Raw genomic sequence first — 25,434 nt, 5'->3', positions numbered from 1 at the left:
AGTGGATGGAGATCAATGCGAGCAGCTGCTCGGCACACTTCAAACGCTGCTGTGTTGTCGGCGCTGACGGGCCCTCGCGCCAGGGAATCAAAGGCTAATGAGACAGTCATCGCACAAACGCACCCGGCAGACCGATGAATATTGATACGCGCCAAGAGTGGGATGGGAGTTAGGGAGTGTTTGCGCGCCGTGGGTGTGGGGTGGGTTTCGAAAATACGTTGCAAGGACTCACTGATGGGGTCCTTCGGGGCCTTATACATACGTTTTAGTTAGTGACTTACTCTGTCAATTTGACCCTGGGCAAGAGATTCAGGAGTTGATACCTGATTGGTAAAGTCAGTTGTTTGACCAATGTACTCGGCAAGATGTCTTCTGTCAGACAATCAGACTCTCTGATTTAAACGGTTTGACCAACAGGACTAAAAGAATCTGCTAAGAAATGATAGTCCAGAGTCTGGACTGTGAGTATTTAACAAGAGATGTTTGGTAATCCTTAAAAGTCTTAGGGTTAAAAAGATTGAATCAGCAGGATTATCAGAATCTGCGAAGAAGCGACGACAGTCCGGAGTCGTGACTGTCAGTCGCTTGATTTCCAAAGTTGCCTTCCATCAGGCAACCCGAAATTCATTCACTCTGTTAAAATGAATCTTTGACGTCTATAGCTGTCAATGGCAGTGAATGAGTTAAGGTTGAACCTCCATGACTGTCGGAATCTGCCAAGACGTGACCATTCGGGACTGTCAGTTGCTTGACAAATGTACTTGCAAAGATGTCTTCGATCAGGAAATCCTTAAGAGTCCTAAGATTAAAACGCTCCGACTACAGTTCAGCAACTCCGCTCGTTTTTATTGTCGTCATCCTCTTGTGCTTTCTGGCAGTCTTCGATTAGCCGGTAGCCAGAAGCGGATCTGCTTCATAGGTTTCATTTCCTTGTGAATGAACACAAGGCCAACGACGAGGTTGCGACTATCGATCTAAAAGTAATGTCGACTATCTCATCTCAGCCTACAGCCGTTGTCAGCAGCCAGAAAAACGAAACGACGTAAGGAGGACGGGTACAACGGAGGGGAAGACTGATGAGGCAGGAAGACGGTCCACCGTACGTGGGCGACTGTGCCTCCATTTTGATTCTGGCTCGTAAATCAAGCCTCCCTCCCCTCCGGGGCCTATCTTCCATTCGCAGACCTTGGCGGCGGCGTGTTCGCCGGCCCGTGACGAGAAGGCGCGTCGTCCCGGCAGCTATCGATCGCGCGGGATGAGTTTGTCAGGGCGGGCGTTTCACCCGTCTGAGCGCGGTCACTGGAGTGTCCCGCCGTGTCCCCGGCGCTGTGTCTGTCTTTGGGCTACATGTTCTGTCTTAATGTCAAGTCAGTACAGCTGTCAACCCCGGCGCGCATCGTGTCAGGTCAAAATAAGATCTTTGCCCACTGAAATAAATCAAGTGCCAGGCGGCTCGTATGCTTTCGATTCACCCGTTAGCTTAGCGTTACGATGAGAAACAGCTAGCATGTTTACTACATTTATCTTGTTCTTCAGTCTTTTGTAAACCAAGCAAAAAAAATTAACTTTGTATTTCTTTCCAACAGCGGGTGCCACTTCCTCCATGAGGGTCGGTGAATGTATGACTCTGGTAAGTCCCGATAATATGTTGCGGTGCGCTATCGCGGTTTTTCAGGCATTTGCGCGGCCTATTTGTGAGGTCACAAGTGCAGAAATGTGTTAATAAATCTGCGTTTTTATGCAGATTAACGGTCCAGAAGCACCTGTTAGTCACAGTCCATTACCTTCCCTCTGTAGCTGGCGGTTATGGCGGCGAAGGCTGATATTTAAATCAAATGCAATTCCGTGTAATTTTTTAAAAGCAGTTGTAAAAGTTAAAACTAGCGCAGTAATGGATTTACAGTCATATTCAAATACTAAAGGCCAGCTCGCGGTAGGGAAAAAAAAAAAAAAAAAAGGTATCCGACTCCTTTAAAATGAAGGAGTTGAATTATTCACCGGTGCGGCGTCCTTTTAAAAGCCAATTGCGCAAACGTTTCGGGGGGGGGGGGGGGGGAACAGGGCGACGGTTGATATGCCGCTGTCATGCTGACTTCAAGGAGGAATAAATTCCAAATTCTTGACAGTTGGAAAATTAAGGGCCCCCTTGAATCTGATATTCCTGTCAGGTGGATTGGTGACAAGCTCAGACTCACAAATATTGCTTGCACACGCCTTCCTGCAATTTATTTTCCCGCACTACCACTGATGAATGACAGTGATTACGAGGAATATGCAATATATTGCAGAGGGCATCAGACAATAACCGCACACGTTCTCTTTTGGGAAAGTAATATTAACTTCGTGTTCTAAAAAGGAGTGGGGGGGGAACCCAATCAATTTCCCAGACATCCCGGAGAGGCGCAAATCAAATGTATCAACGTCGACGGCAGCGCCACTCCGTCCGTCGCCAGTGCCGGCACACACTCTTTGTCCTCAGGCGCTTTCACGGCCTTTCTTCATCTTGTTTCCCGAGCCCAGTTTGCGAAACTCAAGCTGCAACCTCCCGGCCTGCTGAGAGCACTTGAAAGCAATTTTCTTTTAATCAAGTTCACTATAAAGGCCCTTTTGACGCCAGCCGCAGCAACATGACCTTTTTTTTTTTTTCCCCCCTCACACCAGCCACTGCACAGTATTGATTTCCAGATGAGCGTTTTATATAAAATACTGTGTACCGACGTAATGAGAATTCTCTTGAGCTTATTGCCCTCGCAGACCGATATGAAAATGAAGGCGTCTCGTATGAAAAGCAGACCGTCTTTTTCGGAAATTGGATTGTCCGAGACCTCATTTTTTCACATTTACAGGAAGCCCTGTTGCTGCAGTGATACCCGTCCTAACTCTTCCAGTTTTCCATCTGAACCAGTTAAGTACCATTTATTGTTAAAATGTCATCGCTCAAAATTCACTTTGATATACAATCGAAGTCACAACCTTGGAAATTTCTATGACGTCCAATAAACGGGTGCTTCAATCACATCGCCATTTTGTCCAACAGGTCCAGACGTTGCTACGAAGCGCAAATAAAAGACGCGGAAACCTGTTAGAAGACTCCCCGAACACACAGGTGGGCCTGAACTGTCCTTAAAGGCTCCTTCGAAAAAAATAAAAACATCCCGGAAGGATGCAAAATGATCGATGGTAGTTTCGATGAGCCATTATAGAGTGTGAGCAGCATTTGACGTCTCGGTTGTGACAAGACAAACGATCCTTTACGGAATTTATTACGGTTTATAGCAAGAGTCTCTCGCTTCGGTATTCATTACGTCGTAAATCCCGGACTTCCGTTCAATACCGGTACGGGTGGGAAAACATGCATTTATTATTTATTTAGGTTCGATGTGCACAGTATACCAAAAGGTCATACTGGGAGGGTGAGAAAAAAAAAAACTGCAACCAACACCCAGGACTTGGGGGGACATATTTTCTATGAATTTTAAAGTGGTACAAACTCAAACATCCAAGAATCTTTACTTTTCATTTCACTGGTGACCCCCCTCCAACTCTGCCGCTTTTGCTTGGGATCCCCAAGTGGGAAAGCTGCAGGGTGAATGCAAAAACTGAAAACATGTAAACAAATTTATGCCAAGAGAGCTTTAGGAAAGAGACTCCACTGAGCTCATGGGGGTGAAAGACAAAACTAATATTTATTTTAAAAAGTAAATCTTCATTGGGGAGGAAAAAAAAGCCAACAATACAGAGCTAATATCCACAAAAGTGCTTTGCAACCAAATGAAAGATGATAGAGAAAAAATATCCCATCGCCGTGTAATATTCTTTAAGCTAATCGAAGTTGAAGCAGCAAAAGTGAAAATGTAATCCTCCGCACTTTTCCCCTCTTAATGAAATCCACCCAAGGAAACACAAAGCACTTAAGGCAGGCAAATAAAGGGAGGGAATAAAGAGCCAGAATATCTTTTAAATTGAGTATCACACTGCCAGTGAAGCAATCCTTGGGAAAACGTAAATCTATTCCACAGTTGCTGAAAGCTCAGTCAAAGTCAATAAAAACGGAATATTTGTTCGCTCGGCGCCTTGATGCTACATTTCCTCCACTTTGCCTATTTCCATCTGCTATTTGTAATCTTTCTACTCCCTGTGGCTCAAACTATTTTCTTGCAGTTACTGGCATGAGTAATACTGGCTGACTGAGGTGATTCATTTGTCCACACGTTGCCCTAAGGATTTAATTAAAAAAAAACATAATCCAAGATCCCCTTAGTTCACTATTTTACGACATTTTGTATTATATTGAATTTTTAGTGAGATGGTTCTGGTTCTGAGCTCAATACTTTGATGCCACGATCTCAGGGCAAGCCTTACCAGAAGAGTTCCTGTTCCTGCTCAAGAGCTACTTCAGTACATTTTCATTCCCTGTCGAGTATACGCGGCGCTATCGATCGCTAGTCCAGCGTGAAGCCGGACATATATCCTCAGGTAGTTTACCCGAGGTTGTAACTTTTGAAGGAAATGGTGCATTACGGATCACAGCCCAGAATCCTGCGTTTTGACAGCGGCTTAATGACTGCACCCGAGTTGAGCTCAGGTTGCATCATTGACTGCTGACCCTCGGCGGGCTGCTTACCGGGGACACCTTTCTGTCGGTGTTAATGAGATGACTCTGCTCCGTCTACGGGTCACGGTGATATTTACAGAAAGCGTTGTAGCGGCAAAGATCCGAGCCTCCCGCCCCCCCCCCCCCCCCCCCCCCGCCTCATTTGCATAGCTTTCAGACTTCCTTTTCGCCGCGCTCCCTCCCGCGTGATCGACAGGCTCTTCGCACTTCTCTTGGGTTTGTGTCGCACATGTTAATTAAAGCCTCTAATTAGCTTTCTACCCACTAAAAGGCTGCATTAAATTTGAGATGGAATGGCAAATGATTCCTGGCATTAGCATAATTGTGTTTTTGAGGTGTAAAGATTTGGGCATTAGGGATGCTAGCTCACTATTTTCTTTCAATGGTTTTTGTTGTGTTTAGGACTCCAAACCCAAGGGGGGGGTGGTTGGTTTGCTAGGCAGGTTGCAGGGCTGCGGGACCCTACAGGGGCCAAAAAACACTAATGAGACCCGGTCCCCTCTGATGGAAGAGACACAGGAAAAACAAACGAGCGACTCTGTTCCCCCTCAGGTGTTCCTGCGCCTGCCGAAGCGGAACTGAATGATGGTGCCATGAGTGACTTTTGCAATCAAGAATAGTCAGAGGAGGAAAAAGGAGGAAGTTACTCGTGATTACGTGTACCCTTTCTCGGTGCGTGCTGGGATTTAGTTCGACTAGTCAAAAGGAATGCTTTCTAGAATGCCAGTGAACTTTTTTACTTGATCGTAGAGGACACTTAGACTCTCACTCAGTCGGCAGTCTGATGTTATGATGCTATTATGTGGATCAGTGGGATACAAAGTACAAAGGAAGGTGTTTTTTTTTTCTTTCCCTCTTCTCCACCCGCTTGCCTTCAGCGCCTCATCAAACATCTGACTGGGGCCTCTCCTTATTCCGTTTCCTCACGGAATATATCAAACCCATCCACCGTCGAAAAGCGCCTGTTGTGTTTTGCCGAGTTACTTTTTTAACTGTGGCAACGCTGATGATTGAGAAAATGGGATGTCACCGTGCATGGACTTCCTTGCCGCTCATCTGTGGCGTCCGCCTGGTCCGGCCATCAAATATGACCAAAAAGTGTCACCATCCGGTCGGAGCATCTCTTCACGGGCAAACTAGCTCTCTGCGGGTGAATTATTCAGGGGGAACTTGTCTTCCCGACGGCTCCCTAGGGTGACCGTTTGGACTATGGATGATAACTGAGAGTGTTGTCATATAAGTTATTATGGAGACAGACAGATATACCATAATGCTGAAGATTCCCCGCTCTGGCCCTGAAAGTGCTCCAGGCATGAAAATCCATTAAGAGGCAGCAGAGGAAGGAAAGGGGAGAAATGATGTAAAGAGGAAGAGTGAAATGATCACCCGGTCCACGCTAGGACTCTTTTAATTTGATAAATCTCATTCCATTTCAGTCAAATCATTTCACTTTTTATAGGCCATAGCCGGGCGCATAAGCACACGCCATCATATTCCGCAGGCCACAGATGAAATTATATGAAATGATTTTCTAGTGGCACACAAAAATATCTTTTTCATGCTTTTAAGTGGGAGAGTAACCGAGCTGGAGAGCACAAAGATAATGGAACAAGTAGAAGAAGAAAAAAAAAAAAGGGCTAGGAAGAAGCGGACAACAGAGCCAGAGGAGTCGAAGAGATATTGAGGCTGCAGGCGGCAAACGACTCTGCTTGGATGTCAAACATTCATTATGTCTGTTTGACTGGCGCTTGTAGGCAGCCGAAAGACAGAGAGCTCAGCTCAGCCAGATGAAGAATCAAGGCTATCACCAAGGGTTTTATTTAGACAACAAAAAGCCTTTCACCCATTGTGACCTAGATGTTTGGCAAAGTTTTGCCAAGTTTATTTCGCTGGTCTGAAAATATTGATGCACTTGGAGTGGGTGTCAATGCGGCTGACTGCAATGTTCCTTCAATATCTAGTCTCGTGTTTACTTCTAGTTTTTTCTTTTAGCAGACAGTCAGCTTTTAAAAAAAAAACTACCTTCTGGAAATGTGTTGCTCATAAGACAGAAGAACCAGTTTTGGAACTATTTGAAATACTAGCCTGATTCATAAAAACACTGTCGCTGTCGAAAAGAAACCTCGCCATTGATATTGAAGTCCCCTACGTGATCTTTGATTAACCAATCCAAAGTGTAAATAGATTAAGAGTAAATCAATTAACTCTACTAGACACCTCAAGTGCCTGAGAAGTGTCTTATTACTTCACCTCTTCTGAGTAAAGGTAAGTTAGCATGCTAATCAATTTCCACCTATTCCTCCATCGACTATGACTACGTAATAAACTTCGTGGTGAATTTTTGGGAGGTGTTAGATTGGTGCTAGAGTATAAATTAGCAGTATATGATTTTTTTTTATACATGTATACAAATACGAGGATTCGGCCCGACAGCGACGTATAATAAATTGAAATTACCTTTGACTATTAGTCTGAGTGCGGTTTTTATATTTCTCAATATAATCTGCATTTTTATTTTTTTTTACGGTTGTCATATCTGTCAACATGTTCCACGACTCATTCCACAAGTGAATTTAATAGCATCTCCAACACCCTAGATGCGTGATGTATTTTTAGAGAAGCTAAGAGGTGCTGATGGGCTTTCAAGGAAGAAAATGACTCCATGTGATTGCTGCCTTTACTCACACATTTATTTTTGCCTCCACTCTAAAGGCAATAATAGGCGCGTGTGATCGGCAGACCTCCCATAATTACAGCGATGATCATTTCTCTCCTTCCTCTTCTGTTTCCTCAAATTAAATGTTAACATATCAAACAGTAGGTATGCCGCAGCCCCTTTATTGTTAATTGAACTAACAAATCGCCCTCATTTGCATAAACAGATTGGTCAATCGGGTGCGTGCAAACGAGACAACAGCAGATATATATATTTTTTTTAAGTATCCACCGGCCTCGTTAAAGGTAGGGGCCCCTTAATATCACCACCTAAATATGACAGGTACACACCGAGCGACGCACACACAAACCACGCGGCCTTGATTGAGTGTAAGTGTCTGCGTTGGCGGTCAAGGTCAGCTGATAATGGGAGAGATTGAGGACAGGGTGAGGCAGCGGCGGGGGGTTCGCCAGCCGTCTCAGGTAATGAGATTTACGACCCTGAGCTCTCACCGCACCCCCCCCTCCCCTCCTCCTTCCCATCCACCGGCTAACATGATTTATAGATCTAATAGACGTCACAGCTCCCGCCTAAGATAGAGGCTTCACGTTATCACGGAGGCAAAGTCATCTGTTCAACAGGGTAAAAATATACGACAACTTTACCAAGATGTCAGTGTGTGTGTGGGCGTGTGTGTTTGCACTTTAAAGAGCATGTTAGCGTTGTTGTCAGCATCATTTCTATTCATTGGGGGGGGAAAAAAAAAGAGCTTTCCCAATGATAGCTTCAAAGAAAAACAGGTGCGGCTGTCGGAGTAGCTCGCTCGGTTAAAAATAGAGACATGACATTCATAACTACGATCTCGCAGTTGTCTCTTAAGATCAATGGCAGGGTCTTCATTAGTTCATCTACCTCCGATTGTATTTCAACACATAGAAACCTCGAAGGAATACTCTTTGTTTGATAGATGAAAAAGATGTATGACCTAAGGGAAGGGGGAAAAAATGTAAAAGTGTAATTAAAAACAGTCCAGGGAAAGTTAAAAAAAAACAACAGTCAAATAAAACGCGATTAGCTGCCACACAAAAATAATGAGATTACCCCGCCAGGCCGCCCTCCACGGCACTAACGCTCTAAATAAAATGGCATTCAATAGAAAACAACGCACAAACGCTATTGTTCCGGGGGAGCCGCGCAAGAAGCCAGACATGCGGCAAAAAAGAAAAAATGGAAGGCATTGAACCGACTACTGATTTACCAAAACAACAGAGCCAATGCTTGCTGTCTGCTCAGCTCTTGTTTGCTTCTGCAAAAACAACAACAATATGGTGACGGCCAGATTGCCTCCCAATAGATGCAGTGTTAATATTTGCGCTCGGCCTTCTGTACGTGTTGAAAAATATGGTAGATTGGATTTTGAGCACACGCTTACACACATAAACGCTTCCAATCCCCTCAGTTGTTTGCTCTTACGCAGCCTCCCATCTTTGCTTATTTTGAGAATTAAACCAATAACCCCCCCAACCCGCTAAGCTACAGCCTAGCGGTTATTGATGTGCCAGCCTTCTTATTGTCTGGAGTTTGTTCTGCTCATATTCACTGTGTCTGCCTTTGGGCCAGCATATAGTCACATTCAACAATGTGGCATTGGAGGGCTCAGAGCCACACACGCAGCTGTGGGATTCCAAGCAAGAACATGCTGTGGAAATCATATTCATGCCCTGATATGCGTTTCGCCTGCGAGTATTTTCATGAATTCTTCAGCTGCTTGGAAACTGGGGTGATTATTTGTTTCATTTTGAGAGAATACAAAAGAGAAAATGCTTCAGGGGACTAGGACATGGCTGATTGGAACGAGTCGGTTTAAGCTTCAAAATGTGAGACACAAAAGACGTTTACAATAAACGTGTTGCTCAGCAGTTCGGTTTAGAACGATGACATTGTACTGTATTGTACTGCATTGTAGCAATCCGTACAGTCAAATATTATTCAGTAAAGCCCAACTCATCTGATTATTTTGTGGAGAAACCCCAATTACCGATTAATCGGCTGATCCACTCTAAGAACACATACCAAATATATTAACTTCGTTTTTTTCGTCACTTCCAACACATACAGGAATTAAAGTTAGCATTTGACAGTTTTACAATACAGTAAGCCCTCGTTTATCGCGGATAATTGGTTCCAAAAACCACCCGCGATAAGTGAAATCCGTGAAGTACGGTCACCGACAAGAAGTACTAGGCAGGCTAACGAGTTAGCGGAAAGATGCTAATTCGCGATCGTGCTAACACGCGAAAAGGGACTGTAAATGAACATTTGTAGCAATGCTACATTGTCCTAAAGGTTAGACATGTTTCCTCAATTTAGAAGTTTTATTTTGACTTTTAAATTGTTTTTTTAATTTGGAATGTAGTTAAATGCGATGTAGTGAAGGCGCGATAAACGAAACGCGAAGTAGCGAGGCATCACTGTACTTCAGTATTTGTTTACCTTTTGAGAAATTTGAAGAAAGGTTATTGTACCGGTGCTGCTTCTACGACTTTTACTCTTGCTCGACATTTTGTACTAATACGCGACAGTCGTGAGAAGGTAAAATCGGAACCAACTGAGCACAGGCAAGACTGACATGACTGGCAGGTCGATGATTTAAAAGATAAGTACATTCGAGGATCTGGCATTCCAAATGTTTCACTCTTTTAAAAGTTTGTCCTTCCATAGCAAACACCCGAAACCGGTCACGCAATCACGTTTTATCCCCTCTCGCATTTTATCTCATCTCGCATGTTGTCTCCTTGTGGGTGTTGCTCGCCGCATCTAGCCCGCTGGCGAGTTTGTCACTTTGATGGCAGGTGGGAGGAGAGGCGCGGTTGCGGGGCAAACCACGAAGCCCGCTTTGTCTTAAAAGGTGTAGATAGTGAAAACTACTCAAGGTGATAATCGTCCTTGTGTCGCCGCAAGTTAGATTTGATAGCTTCTTCCATCTGCAAGGAAGACACTAAATCGTGCCTGATTTCCCGGCGACGTAAAAGATTTCGAGCAGATCAATACAGAGTCACTCCCTCGTTCAATTCGAGCGCAGCGTCCTAAAACATCCTCCGTTTTGTTCCGGCACGGAGGAGAGCGAGTGTTGCCAGAGGGAGCTTAAAATGGCTGCTGAAAGTCAAAAGCACTGGATCTGAACCAAACCCAGCAGACGGTGGACAAGCGTGCGGTTGGATGGCTATGTTCGAAGGCGGCAGCTTGTTAGGGCGGAAATGGATTAGCGAGCGGCACAATGGGAGTCTTAGGCGTGTCTGCGGTGTTGTGTTAAAGCCCTGCCTGTGTTGCGCTGGCTGCTGGACTCATTTATGCCCAGCGGTGCATGCGGCAAACCGGCACTCTCACACTGGGCTTTTCTAATTGCCACGGATTTCTCCCGTCCTTTACCGCATCCATCAAAGAACCGAATTAACCTGCGGCGCCGCGCAATTGTTGAGTTTGTCACATGCCGCCGGTAGTGGAATTATTTTAGCGTACTTATTGATGCCTTGAGACAAATACTTTTTTTTTTTTTTTAAGACAGTAAGCAGGTTCTGCGACCCCCTGCGGGTTCCGACTTGACATTCATAAGTCGCGGAAATAGCTCAAGCAAAGCTTTATCTCAAGGTCGCGGAAGCCAACAGCTTTCTACTGTGTGTTCTTTTAATGTCGCTGCAGTAGAATGGCACACTTGGAGATTTCGATTAGCCAATTGTACACCCTTCATACATGGATGGTTGGCGCTCAGGAAGTATGGTCCGGCCGGTCGCTCAATCGTTAGCTCAGTTTGACAATTCAATATATTTTTTTCCCTTTACAATCAATCCCCTGCTGACAAAAATGCGGGGATAAAATAAACAAGCTCACTGAGATTTGCGCTTAAAATCAAATCCAGTTGTTGCTAATAAACTAGCGGAATGTCATTGCAACAATTTTTACATATCAATTTTTCAACAAAATATTATTAAAGGTAGTGAACTGTTCAAGTCTGAATTTATTTTTAAAAATATCTTGTGACTTGACCATACTTTCTGAGAACCACCCACATAATTGTGAAAATTAGCAGTACTGCTCAAAAAAGCTAATTTGTCTCACCAAAAATTCCTATATCGTATTAGCCTCGGATAAGTCACTTCAGGGAAAGGATAACCGAAAGAATGATGGCTAGCTTTGCTTTTGAAGAAGACACGGACTTACCTCCATCCATCCCTCCTTTATCTCCAACCTGTTCTGTGCAGGGACAGCGCACGGGGGTTCACCTTGGACCGGCCGCCATGCTGTCACAGGGCTGCGGTGTGCAGATAAGCAGCCACGGGGCTTCTATCTTTCAGACTTTTGACACGTCGCAGTTGGAAAAACACAAGTCTAAAAAAGCAAATTAACGACGTTTGAATCCCATTAAGCGGCTTAGACTCAGGCGCTTTGCATTGTACATTCCGGCTCAATGTCACACCGCCGCGGCTTAGCCGGGGACACTTGAATGTGGCCTAATCGTATTATTAACACCTTTTGCTCTTCCTGCTACGACGGCTTAAAGCGTCCGCCGTGACAAAAGCCTTATCGCGCACACTCATTCACACAGTCTGCAGGTAAACTGCGAGTATTTGAGGCGCTTCCTTTCTGCAGTCCCTCTTTAGCTTTCGGGAATGTGCCAGGAGACGCAAGAAAAAAAAACATTTGAATGACGTCTGAGACAGAAAAAAAAAAAATCTATTAATACCCGCTAACCATGTTTATATGTCTGGATGAATCGCCAACTCGCATATTCAAAATGTTTCACTCAGGTGATTTTTACGCGCCAACTAACCAGTTGTGTGCTAGCCTGGATAAATGAAGATCGACGTGCCCCCTAATGCCCTCTGCTGCGAACAAATAGATAATCAACAATCCCGTTTTGACCCGCGCAGCTCCCCCCCGATGCCGTCCGAGCACTCCGATGTCACTGACGGAGATTGATTTTGTGAGTGTTTGCAAGGGGATGACAGAAAACTGAATTTATTCCGCGGCTGTCACAGTATCAGCCACACTGTTTAAATATTCATTTCTCATGTTATAATGCAGTGGCACTGATATTATTCTGCCATCGCCTACTTCTGCATATCCTGCTTTGCATTTTCCGGGCTTTTCACGACTTGTCACGCATGTGTCTCGAAGAATTGCAATCCCCCCCCCCCCTTTTTTAAAATCCTTCATATATTGTCTCCCTTCTATCGCGCCCGTCACGTTTAAGTTGCTATCGCAAACCGCTGACAGAAAGATTTAGCAGTTTGAAGCAGATTTAATAAAAGAGGTGTCTCGACTAAAATCGAGAAAATCGTGTTTACCGTCTGCTAGCTGAGATTAAGGGCGATGGTGAGGCGTAATGAAATAAAAGCCCGGGCGGGGAGATGGACTATTGGGGCAGGTCACGTCCGTCTGCGACGCACTTATCAGGTGGGGATTTTCTGGAAGTGTCACTCGCTGTAGGAAGCCTTCAAGGCCCCTCGGGGAAAAGGCGACGCTGGGCCGGTGACAGGGCTATCTGCCTCTGACAGCTCAAAGACCTAAAGCCGGATGGCTGGGACAGATAAGGCGGCATCAACACTGGACACACAAACACACACGAGCATCGCCGCACCAACAAACTGGCATTCACTTTGCATTAACAAATTGCCTCGCCGCTCGCTGATTGGTTTGGCCGGTTGCGGCGCGTGCGTGAGCGCAATCACACGCGTTCACACTCGCCGGGTCCCTGTCTGGCAGCCGGTGAGGCTTCCCATTAGTTGTGGTGCAGTGTGCAAAGTGAGGAGCGCTGGGGCGAGAGACATCAATTTGCTTCCTCTAATGCGCTCGCTGCCCCCACAAGACATATTGATTATTTCTTCCCCGCAAAGCGACAAATAGCAATTTCGGGGGTATAATGGAGATAGATGGTTGGTTTATAAGAAGCCCCCCCCCCCCCCAAAGAAAAGTTGTAAGGGGAATCTATGATTCCACCACCCACTTTTTGTCCTCACCTGTTTTTTTTTTTTTTCATATCACACAAAGTGAAGAAATGTGAGCAAATAAATGAGGCAGCGCAGTGGTCAATACAAATCAAGAGAAGCGAGCAGAGGACAGATGTTGGCAAACTTATTTTTTTCCGGGGGTGCGCAGATGTCGAGGCGGTCCGGCAATGCAACATTTGATGCGAGCCCCCTCCAACGGGTGTCACCTCCTCCAGGCTTAATGGTGCTGCCGCAGAGAGCAGCTGGTGCCGCAGTGTTTGCTCTGCCTCAGCCTCTGCTTGATGCATCTACTTCATATCCCCCCATGTTAGCGTCAGCGTGAATGAGCCGCATTGCCGCCTTATGGTGCAACATTCAATATTCCATTTTCGGGGAGGAAAGCAAACCCTGAATTTGAATTTAAAAAGGATACGCTGTGTAAGAGTTGGGCAGATTTTCTCAGAACACAAATGCAAAGGTATTGGGGACTCGAAAAGGATGCCGATACTAGACAGTAATACTCGAAAATCTGACATTGATTTAGTCTCCCTTGCCAGTAGTTGGTGCTTTTCTGCAGCCATTTGACGCACCTGTGAATATTTTTTTTTCACAATTATCTGTGTTAATTGAAAGTTTATGTATCATAAGCACTATCGGTATCGGTACTCGGTATCAGTATGATTGAGTACTTGAGTGAAAACTCATACTGGTAGTAGTAAAACTCAAGAAAATTCATAATTCATTTTTGGATTGTTCTTGTGTACACAACTTGGCCACTGGGGGTCAGTATAACAAAGTCATGCAGATTATAAATGAAGAAGACTTTCATTTCTGTGCCAGTGATCATTGTAATATTATAATTGCGTTCAAATATCTATTGCGCAATTAAACTGATATAACCAAGATTCTATTCTATCCGTTTCCCATTATTTGTTAGCACAAAACTGGGTCGCTCATATCTGTGTTCCATAATAGTCTCATCTACCGAGAGATGGGATGTCAAACCTATTGTAAGGAATATCTATTTCGCACGTGCAAAATGTCCACCCAGGATCAAAAATACAATTTGTAACCCGCTACTGGCGCGTTACCTTGGACAATCATCCATTGGCAGTGAATGAAGTCAGCCATGCCTATCCCCATCCACTGCAATTTAAAGTGTTCAGTGTCACGTTCAAGAGAGTGTCTCTGGAGGAGCCGGGGGGATCGAACAAGCAATCTTCCAATAACAAGATGGCCACTCTGCCACCTGAGCCATGGAGTGAAGCCCTTCACGGGAGGGGGGGGGGGGGGGGGGGGGGGGGGGTGACTCACTATCACCTTGACTGGCATGAAGTGAATATGAAATAGAAAACATGTTTTTTTCCTGCGATGTCTTTTCGGAAAGTTGGAGTCGGTTTACCTGCTGTCATTTATATTCCCAAAATGTTCTGATCGTTTATGAGATTGTTTTTTTTTTTCTATCCCATTGCAGACAGCCCACACCGCGACAGCGTGAAGACTGATTTGTCGTCGCCTGCGGGCTATAAGAGCCCAGCGTGGCCCTCCCAACCTCCATGAGGTAAACGAGGTAACGCACCGCTCATCACGCCAAAGACCGACGGGGAATTGGTTTTGTCGCTTATACGGCTTTTTCCTGCCCCCCTTTTCGAAAAAATGATGTCTGCAAGTGATAACTAGTAATGGACTTTCAGCCTCCTCAAACTTGCAACTCAGGGATTCCAATATGGCGGCAGTTTTTGTCGAGGTACAGCTTCAACCTCCTTTCATCGTTGCTTCCGTGAATATTTCATGCACACACACACACACACACACACACACACGCCGCCCCCTTCCTTTCCCTTTTTTTTTTCAATTTTCATCTCTAAAGCCACTATCATTGTTTAGTCACCAGCAAATGTTCCAAATCACAGATGGAATTGTTGTTTAGAGCGTAACTATTAATAATTCAGTATTTTTTAGTACTGGTTTTACCGAGCGAAGGGTTGAAGCTGACGCCTCGCCTGCTGCGTGTCATACTTGCACACAACAAACACTTTTATGTTTTTGTGTTTGCACACAATGCCGCTTTGCCAAGGGAAAAAAAATGAGTTGGTAAAAAAAAAAAAACTGGAAGTTTTGCGGCTTTTAAGAGTTACTTCAAAGTTCTTGCTGATAACAATGAATATGATTTGAGTATACAAATAGGCATTAATTTCCTCCCTTGTGACCATTTTGTCCAGCAACGATATGGGCTGTTGATTTCAAATATTTTTCAGCCTCATATAAGTGAATAAAGTGGGTATGACAGGCCTATTTGGGATTTTTTTCTTCGCCGTAATGGATTACCGCTTTAATTGCATGCAACAAGCCTGCAGCGGGCCATTAAACATAGTAAATTATTTCCAAAGCTAGTTTGAAAAATGGCAAAAACTTTCACCATTCTACCGACGTTGATACCCCGCCTCCTCTGGCTGCCGTAGTTTGTCAAATGAAGGCGGCCATTACAAAGCGGAACAGCGGCGCTAACTTGTTTTAGCGTAAGTGTAAACCGACACGCTTAATGAAATGGAATTCTTAAACACCCCGGCGGAGTAATAACGCGTCCCTCCCCAGAGATGGAGCTTAAATTATAGGAAGCAGTCCCGACAGAGAAAAGTGACATAGAAGCACATGCGGAATGAGCTTATTATCCATGTTACTGTCAACACAGCACAGCCCGGCTGTCAGTGATCACAACAGACGTGTTATATACGACAACGCCGTTCGAGGCGCCGGAGCCTGATAAGAGGAATGATCCATACTGGTGATGAAACCAGACAGGTGAGATGGAGAGGGAAAAAAAAAAGGGAGGGGTCGAGGAGCAGCTGTTTGCGGGAGAATGTAGGCAAATGGAAGGATGGAAGGGTGATGCAAGACTGACACGTCAGGTGGAAACAAAAGGGGGGGATGCAGAAGTAAGCAAGAATAATGTTGTGGTGCTTTGGATGGAAGAGAAACGGGGGGAGGGAGGTGAGACGGCGGGATGAAGGGGCGCTGGGTATTATCCGCCATCGATTTACTCCAGTCAGGGTTGGCCGGACGGCTAATGAAGTGTGGGATCTTGGGGCTGCCGTGTGCGCTTGTCTGTGCCTTATAGCGTTTAGGATGCACGGTGGCATGATGCGGTACATGTGTGGAGGTGTATCACGTGTGTGTGTCTGACAAGCAGATGCAAACCACCACATTTGCTGCATGTATTAGAATAGAATAATAGATTTAAAATAATCATTTTAATAATTTGAGTGTAAGGAATTAAGCCACAAGGGGGCAGTATGATACAATTGTGTCACAAAGACACAAATGAAGAAGACTTTCACAATCCACACTGCACTAATATTAGTTATTCTTTGCAGAGGATAAATAATACGTCCGTGATGGCGTTTGAAATGGTGGGTTAGCATTAGGCGAGCTAGCGAAAGGCACATTTGAGCAAATTTGTTTTTCAAAAATTTAAATCAACACCTTTTTAATAACAGGGCCAAAGTTTGACTCTGGCTCTGCAAATTCTCGAGTAATCAAGTCCAAAACAAATTAACCCTCATCCACCACAGCACTTTCTTAATTTGCCACCAAATTAGAACAGCATCCCTCTTGAGAGCCACAAATTCCCAATTACCCGAAAGTCCCAAGTAAGAAACAAAAGGTAGCGAAGGGAAATCCCCCCCCCCGCCCAAACATCTCGCTTCCATCCCAACGTAGCTCCTCCATTCCTTATGTTGCCTCTCATCTCACATCCCCTTTTCCCTGGCCTCCACCCACTTCTCTCTCGGTCTAATCCTGTGCTCGACATGCTCCCTCTTTGTTCTGCGACCCTGACAAGCCATCTCATTCCCCTGCTCCGAGGACAGTCCCGGTGTGCTCGGGATAATGGAATGAAATGCTGGTGTGATAAAGCCCCAAGGATCTGGGGAGAAAACACGGGAGTGTGTCAAGCAGGGTGATAACACTCTATTCTCCCTCGCGTCTATCCGAGAAGCAGGGATTACAATTTTACAAGCGGGCTTTTGCTTATTTGCCGCCCCTTGTGCCAGGTTTACACAGGGAGGTGTCACAGCTATGGCAGAATACTCTCGTATCTGTCTCGGGCTAAGGCCTTTATTAATTTTGACGCCGGCTGCCTCGTGTTGGTGGACAGGCAATTTAAAGTCGCCATAGCGAAAGCTAACTGCTCCCAATGGAGGCGAGAACTCTGGAGGTGGTGGAGCTGGATAGTCTCCGTCATGTATTGTGTGGTAGATATCAAAATCCATAGCTCTGCTCACTTGTGCTGTCACATTGGCTACAACTAGTGATGTTATGATTAAATCGTCAGCATACTTCTGGCACCCATGAGACCAATTACTGCAGTTCTGGTCCTATAGATTAATATTGGCAATGCACCAATACGACTTTTTTGACGATGAGCACAATTACATACATTTAAGTCCCGATATTTAGGAATGGCATACGTCTTGTAGTTTTGATGATTATCAAGCTTGTACTGAATATGTCTTAAGTCTCACTCGACTATCGCGCTTAGTTTACTCTTGGTAAGAAAAAAAAGGTTAAATTACTTTTTCAATTTGTTATTATTTAACAACATTAATAAATTGAATTTAATTTGCTATTTTGTATTTAGCAACAAGCATTAAGCCAATGAGCAAGTTTTTCCTTTGTGAGCCACGTAAGATGATGTCATGGCCCAGATTCGGCCCCCAGGCTTTGAGTTTGACACCCGTGGCCAATGGCACTTTTGCTTATGTGTTAGCATGAAGTTTTGCTGCTCCAAGATATGTGTCGGCTAAAATATATTTGCAATTGTTATTTCTCTAAGGGATTTTAAATACATTTTTTACGACCGATACCAGTGTGAGTACTTTTAGCTCCTGAGTAGTCATTGATACCGATACTAAGTACCAACACCACTCGTACTCTTGATCCATGGATCCCTGTAAGATTCAATATTATTAAGCAGATTAGCCAGTAACTTGGACTGAACCAAGTGTAGTGCCTAGGGGTGTAACGATTCATCGATACACATCGATTAATCGATATAATGCTCTACGATTTGTTGGCATCGATGCTAAACGTAAACATCGATCTATATCGCCCGTTTTTGACCTCGGACATTAGACACGACTTTATTTTGAAATCCAGTTCATTGTTGCTTGCTTCCTCTTTCCGGGAGCAGTGCGCGGCGTGTTGTGTTGTGAGCAGAGCAGGCACGTGAAAGGGGAGCCGACAACTACGCGGCTCCTGGGCTGGTGCTATGGCTAGTGTCCAAGAAGACGAGGAAATTCACTCCCCTTTGGGCTTCAAATCATTCATTTGGAAGCACTTTGTAATTTCCTAAATAAAAAGCCTAGTTAGAAACCCTAATCTTAGAAACCCTAAAAGTAGTTTGAAACCCTCGTTGGAAACCCTAACCTTAGCTTTAAAACCTAGTTTGTAACCCTAAGCTTGGTTTAAAACCCGAGTCGGAAACCCTACCCCTTGTTTGAAACTTTAATTAGCGATGGCAAAACTCCTTGGAAACCCTGGTCGGAAACCCTAACCCTAGTTTTGAAAGCCTAGTTAGAAACCCTGATCTGAGAAACCATAAAAGTAGTTTGAAACCCTCGTTGGAAACCTTAACCCTAGCTTTAAAACCTAGTTTGAAACCCTAACCTTGGTTTAAAACCCTAGTCGGAAACCCTAACCCTAGTTTGAAACCCTAATTAGCAATGGCAAAACTCCTTGGAAACCCTGGTCGGAAACCCTAACCCTAGTTTTGAAAGCCTAGTTAGAAACCCTATTCTTAGAAACCCTAAAAGTAGTTTGAAACTAGGGGTGTAACGATTCATCGATACACATCGATTAATCGATATAATGCTCTACGATTTATTGGCATCGATGCTAAACGTAAACATCGATCTATATCGCCCGTTTTTGACCTCGGACATTAGACGCGACTTTATTTTGAAATCCAGTTCATTGTTGCTTGCTTCCTCTTTCCGGGAGCAGTGCGCGGCGTGTTGTGTTGTGAGCAGAGCAGGCACGTGAAAGGGGAGCCGACAACTACGCGGCTCCTGGGCTGGTGCTATGGCTAGTGTCCAAGAAGACGAGGAAATTTGCTCCCCTTTGGGCTTCAAGTCATTCGTTTGGAAGCACTTTGTAATTTCCTAAATAAAGAGTTTGCAGTACCTTGTTGATTTTGCGTATGAATTGTTATAAATCAGGATATTGTTCTATATCGACCGTGGAGCACTATATCGTGATGTACCGTGAATGAATCACAGCAGGCTTTAAGATATCGGCAAATATCGTATCGTGATCCTTTGTATCGATATGATATCGTATCGTTACAAAACCCGAGATTTACACACCCAATCGTGAATGAATCACAGCAGGCTTTAAGATATCGGCAAATATCGTATCGTGATTCTTTGTATCGATATGATATCGTATCGTTACAAAACCCGCGATTTACACCCCTAGTAGTGCCCAATTCGGCTGGTTTATGTATTTTATGTCTGGCATCTCAAAAAGCCTCCCCAATAATAATTTGTCCAAGCTGGAATTTCTGTCTTTGTAACCAGGATCAATAAAAATGATTGTTGTCGCCTCCAAACAATTTTAAACTCAAGAGAAAAGTTGACCAAAAGTCCAACTTGAAGGTTTTATAGCTCACACGGTTTTGTGCTATCACACGGCCGGCCATCCACCTACTCTTGACCTCAATCTGTTAGCCATCCACACGGACAGAAAAGGCGGAGGGATTCCCGCTTTCAATCTCAGCTGCCACTTGACCTCGCGACTTCACCTCCGCCTATCAAACCAAAACATTCAACGAGCTGACCTTGGCCACAAAAAGAGGATAACTAGAGGAGAAAGGTGTGGGCTACCTCGCGGGAGAACCTCCCACCCTATAAATAGAAAAGGTGGCAATTAAGTGCCAATGTAATCGTCCCCGCGGTAAACCAACCCTGAAAAAAAAAATCCACCCTCATATCTCCGAGTCTTTATTCACCCGACTTCCTCATCATCGCCGGCTATTGGCTTAATTACGCCTCCGCCATCCCAGATAAGAGAGTGATAGCCTTATCACCACGGCTCATTTCCAGATCCATGAAATTAATAAAGTCCACCTCCCATCTCAGTTATGGGGGGCAAACTTATATGAGCTGTCACTGCTGAAGTAGTACTTGCAAAGAAACACAAAGGGAAATTCTTCCCTGGTCCATTTTAGACACCTTGTTTCGGAAAAATGACATAATTTTAGGTGAGGTTTTTTTTTTTGTGGCTCATTTGTCAGGCGCTCAGCAGTTATTAATTTCATTTCGGTAACTACTTCATTTTCCTTAATATGCACCTAGGGAGAACTGCTAATTTGCAGTCCTGGACTTTGTCGAAATTCTTTGTAAAATATGAAATATTGTGACAAAGCCCAGCCCGGGTTGTAAACTCCCAACTCCTGACTGACTCCTCACCTAATCAAACAAAAGTGGACACTGAGCTGCTTTCCAGCCAAATCCACCGCCAGCACCCCCCCTCAAGCCCTCCAATTCTCCATGTTGGCTCCTGTAATCAGCGGGGAGACAGCTGGTTTCACCACGCTGTTCCACCTGCCGGCTCCTCTGAGTAAACGGCTGTGCTTCACCGACCAAATCCACTCCAAACCTCTCTCGGAGTCACACTCCAGCACACAGTTCTCTCGCACATCGATTTCGGGGGGGGGAAAGGCTGGATGACGGGCGGGCACCCGTCACTGTAACGATGTTGGCAGAGGAATGAGACGAGCTCCCGTGAGCTTTGGGCCTGTCATTTATTTCTAAATGACGGCAGATGGTGGGCTTGGCGCTTGCACCATTCTCTCCGTGTCCCACGATGCACTTCTTTGATGGATGTGGTGAGCGGGAACGCCGTTGAGGAGACTGAGGCACATCTGCGCCGGTTGATAACGGGGGGCAAAGTGTGTCTGGGCTTTCTGGCCGTACACATAATGTTCTTTCCCACTGACCGCTTGAGGACTCTATTCTAGTTTATTCGCTTCTGGAGCTTTGTTATGCAGACCTGCATTGACATGAACATCCAGGCCTGATGTTGCTCCCTCTTTTGTTTCCATGGCAGGACTGCTCACCTAAAAATATCCACATTGAATGACGCAAATACGTACCTTTAAAGGTATTTGCCAATTTTTGACTCCACAATGGCAGTTCGACGCTTGCGTAGTTTTTGTACCAAGTCGTCTGACTCATCCATCCTTCATTGAAGAAATAAACTGACACAATAGGCTTCACACCTTCAGGTCCAAAGGCACATTAAATTGAGCAATCACTGCCAAACAACACCCTTGCAAAGGTCATGTCAGCGTCATCATCCTAATCGTCAGCCACCGTCACTTTGGGTGATTTAGGGTTGCAGTAAAAGCATCACGAAGCGCCCAAGCGCATCCGTGGCCATAACCGTAACCGAGGCAACAGGGGTTGTCGGGGGCCGCCCGCCGCCGATGCATCTTTGGGATTCTCCGCGTGGCGCTGCACGGTGTCAAGTCAGGCGTTAAGAGTCGATTTAGCTGCGGCATTGGGGAGGCTCACACATTAGCGGCAAGGAAATAGGAGCCAGCGAATACTTAGTGGATGATTGGCTCCGCAATAACACAACCCCCCCCCCACCCCACCCCACCCTTTGGCAGCCCGTCAAGCGGATGCCGTTACAAACAGTCGGCCATTAGCAGGCGGGGCAGCTTGGCGAAGCATGTCGCTGTTTCACGCCTTTACGCCACGGGGATGTTTTATGTCATCCATGATCATTTTTGGGGACGGCACACAATCAGGTGACAAAGTTAAAGATAAGTCTGAGCAAGGCCACTTTGATTTGACTACAAAGATTGGGCATGTCCGTTTTGTCGTTACATCTGCACAGTGGTGCTTTTAATTGACAGTAAACATCTCTTGAATACATAAAATATATTTGCTCCAATTTCTTCTTCTTGTCAAATCCAACTAAGCTCAACGACTAAAAAATACCAGCAGTGATTTTGTAGCCACATACGTTTCATATTTTGACTTTATCAATTAACATTGGCCGTTCTTGATTTGATTTGTTAGCGGTGATGATACATCTGACTTTGCGCATCCCTGCGCAGCCACTCTCAACCCACCGTGGCACAGAGGTGAAATTTCCATTGCTGTCAAATGGAAATTGCATTTACCTAATGCTAATTTGTTTTCCCAATTATGTCTGTGGAGAATTGTAATTACTTCCTGGATTGCGTACCCTGGGAATGTGTTCCGCCATGTTGCGAGTGTTGCTTTCATGCGTAAGACTTCAGTGTTATGATTTGCTTTCTGGGCATAAGTAATCGAGTATGATAATTATTTTTGCTCATGTGCGAAGCCAGAGCGTTAGAAAGCTGTGAGTAATTAATACAATATATTCTAATTTATAAGTTATATTCCAGTACTTAGCCCAACAAACCGTGTCACCGGTTGCGCGTGTGTTGTAATTGTCTCATTCTAATACGAATGGCTTTGCATTGCTTTAATTGATGGCCCTCCATGTTGAATACTTTGTATGTTGATATCAGAAGCCGCGGCGTGTGACAAAGTGTTGGTAAACAACAACTTGAGGTGAGTACGTGTCGGATGGAGGCGTCGACCGACTAGCACGCGTCGTATGCTAAAAGCGAGTCTTTTCTGTACAGCCCATGAAATGATGCAAAAACCCCTGGGGGGCATTTATGACTTTAACACACATCGCGGCCCCCCCCTTCATGACTGGCACGTCATTAGCAGAACGCCACGCTCGTGCATCGCTTGCCAGACAGGCCACGCCACAGGCTGCATGCTAATTGTAGAGGCGTAGCCAGCGTGCGATGACCTTGTATGGTAAAAGGATGGAGGCAGATAAGTGGTTTTGTTTAGCGTCTGGTGGGCAGGGGGGCCTCTTTGCGCTCAAACCGCCTTTGTCTTGACCTTGGGCGGCAAAGTCGGCGCACTCGAGATCATAAAGCCGGCGCCTCATTAAAACATATGAAGCAATGTAGTGTGTATAATGGCTAATAGACACATCACATCACATTATATAATGCCCATGTAATGAGCAGAGCATCGTTGCGACTATCACAACATATCTTTTTTTTTGCCGCACGCCATTAGGTCCGAGTCATATAACGCCAGTCAAATTTATCCATTCACCTTTCAAAGCAATAATTTACCTCATGGCTGCTGTATAATAGATGTGAGGTCATCTTCTCAAAGGGCACGCAATTTCCACTAAACAGGAAAAGCCGCTTCATAATCCAGATAAAGCGGCAGGGTACCATTTTTAGACCCGCGGTGCACAATCTCGACTCTTTGAAGCGTCGAGCGTGTCGGGCTTTATCTGTAATTTTATCAGAACCTCTCCAGTCCCCAATAGCGCGACCTTTTTGGCAGCACGCTCGCTCTTTATGCTCGCCTCTGACAGGTTTTCCTCGCGCAGCTAAACCGTAAAATCCTCAGATTAACGTCCAATCAATGACAAAGCACGTACGGATGTGAGAAAGACGAGGCAGATGCAGAAGTCTTCGATAAAAGGTCAAACGTAGCTACAGTTGAGTGACGGGTGGCGGTACGCCTCAAATTACATTTTTGCAATGGTTGACAGGTAAAATATAGCGTGCCACCGCTTAAACAAACAAAATAAAGTCCGTGCATTTCGAGAGCAAGGGCAAGCTGATAAACTGTTTTTGCACCATTAGTTCTTCGCTGACACGCATTGATAAAAAGACCTCGTCTCCATCTGTCCTCATTAAAAAGTCGTCATATTAAAAACAATCATTTCAGACCTTAGCTGATGAGCATTTTATTGCCTTCGGGAAATTTTGGAGTCAATACGAGAGAGACGGTGTGAGAGAGATAAAAAAAAAAAACTTCAACTGATAATGAAAGAAGCTTTTTCTATTGATTTTTTTTCGTAGACTGAGATATTTTTGGGGTAATTTAGCTACCTTACAGAAACATGATTATGTTCAGTCAATATGGCTGTTGAACAAAGCTAGCATTAGCAGTAACCACAATAGCTTTGTTGAACAGAGCTAGCATTAGCTGTAGCCACAATTTTGCTCACTGGAAAAACTAGACACAGTTGGAAGGGGCTTGCTAAAAAAAAATTTTTATCTTCAATCAGCTGTATCTAGATTGTAGTCTGAAGGGTTCTGCCATTTTAAATTCAACACAAATTTGTGATATTGTGATTTTCTGTTACAATCCATATTTACTTAATGTTTTGTCATCACGGCGTAAACTACCTCAAACACGTGATGTTTTCTCTTGCAAAGTTTCCGAGACTTGGTAGTAAGTCAGTCCGCCCTGCGGGCTTGAAAGTTTTAATTTGCATGCAAAAGAGTCTGATTCACTTTTGACTTGTTGACATGCTGCTCCCTCAAATGCCAGAAGGAAGGTTTGCCTCTACGTGGGAGGTGGATCAATCCATCAATGCGATAAAAGTTGCTCCATCAACAACTCCAGTGTAGACAAAAGTTACAATCTTAAATCAAATGTGTTCCAGAAGATTCCGCCTGGTGTTCAGGTTGCTGATTGGCCATTCATTTGTTAATCTTTCACTGGTGCTTCCGCCAAAATAAAAGTCCTTAAAATGTCAAGGGCACAAGGTTTTTAGTTTAAATGGACGCCCATTGATTCACAATAAACGACGCTATTAGCTAAGGTAGCACTTATGTTCGGGTTTTCGAAAACCAGATGCCGTACGCAGGCATGTTGAGCCTTTTTAAAAGCCCCTCGCTTGAAGTGCAAATGCTTTTGTTGCACATGATGCCATAATGCTACTTTAATGCCGCCATATGCCACTGTTTGCAGGCTCCAACTCTGATTAAATCACTCGCCTGTATCGTGATGGAGGGGGTAAAAAGTCGAGCTGATTAATTAATTGCATTTTCCGCCCAAGTGGAGTAAAACTAAAAATAACAGCGTAGCTAATCCGTGAATAGAAGCAAGAGTGCGGCACAATCGCTAATCTATGAAGGCGGGAAAAGCTTGAATAATGAGAGGAAATGAAGCCAATTTCACATGTGCAAAGCGACACGCAAACAGGCGCCTCACGGGAATACGCCGAGACACCTGATTGGCCCCGGGGGACTGGATATCTCCGATTTAATTTCAGATAGCGAGTAAGCATATCCCGTTACAAGCCAT

At 44.7% G+C, this 25,434-nt stretch overlaps 1 long non-coding RNA gene across 2 annotated transcripts in view; it reads left to right on the top strand.

Annotated features, from left to right (window-relative positions):
• LOC119117348 overlaps nt 1-25,434 on the top strand; it is a 30,902-nt gene that overhangs the window by 1,631 nt on the left and 3,837 nt on the right. The window contains exons 2-4 of one of the 2 annotated variants that reach the window (XR_005096502.1): nt 1,587-1,630; nt 2,847-3,106; nt 14,733-14,819. This is a non-coding gene — a long non-coding RNA (uncharacterized LOC119117348). Of the gene's footprint in view, nt 1-1,586; nt 1,631-2,846; nt 3,107-14,732; nt 14,829-25,434 lie in introns of both variants that reach the window. The other variant, XR_005096501.1, reaches the window with a different exon arrangement.

This window comes from Syngnathus acus, chromosome 23, assembly GCF_901709675.1.
Source record: "Syngnathus acus chromosome 23, fSynAcu1.2, whole genome shotgun sequence".
NCBI lineage: Eukaryota > Metazoa > Chordata > Actinopteri > Syngnathiformes > Syngnathidae > Syngnathus > Syngnathus acus.
Note: the sequence above shows the minus strand (reverse complement) of the source record. Positions and strands in the feature narration are given on the sequence as shown.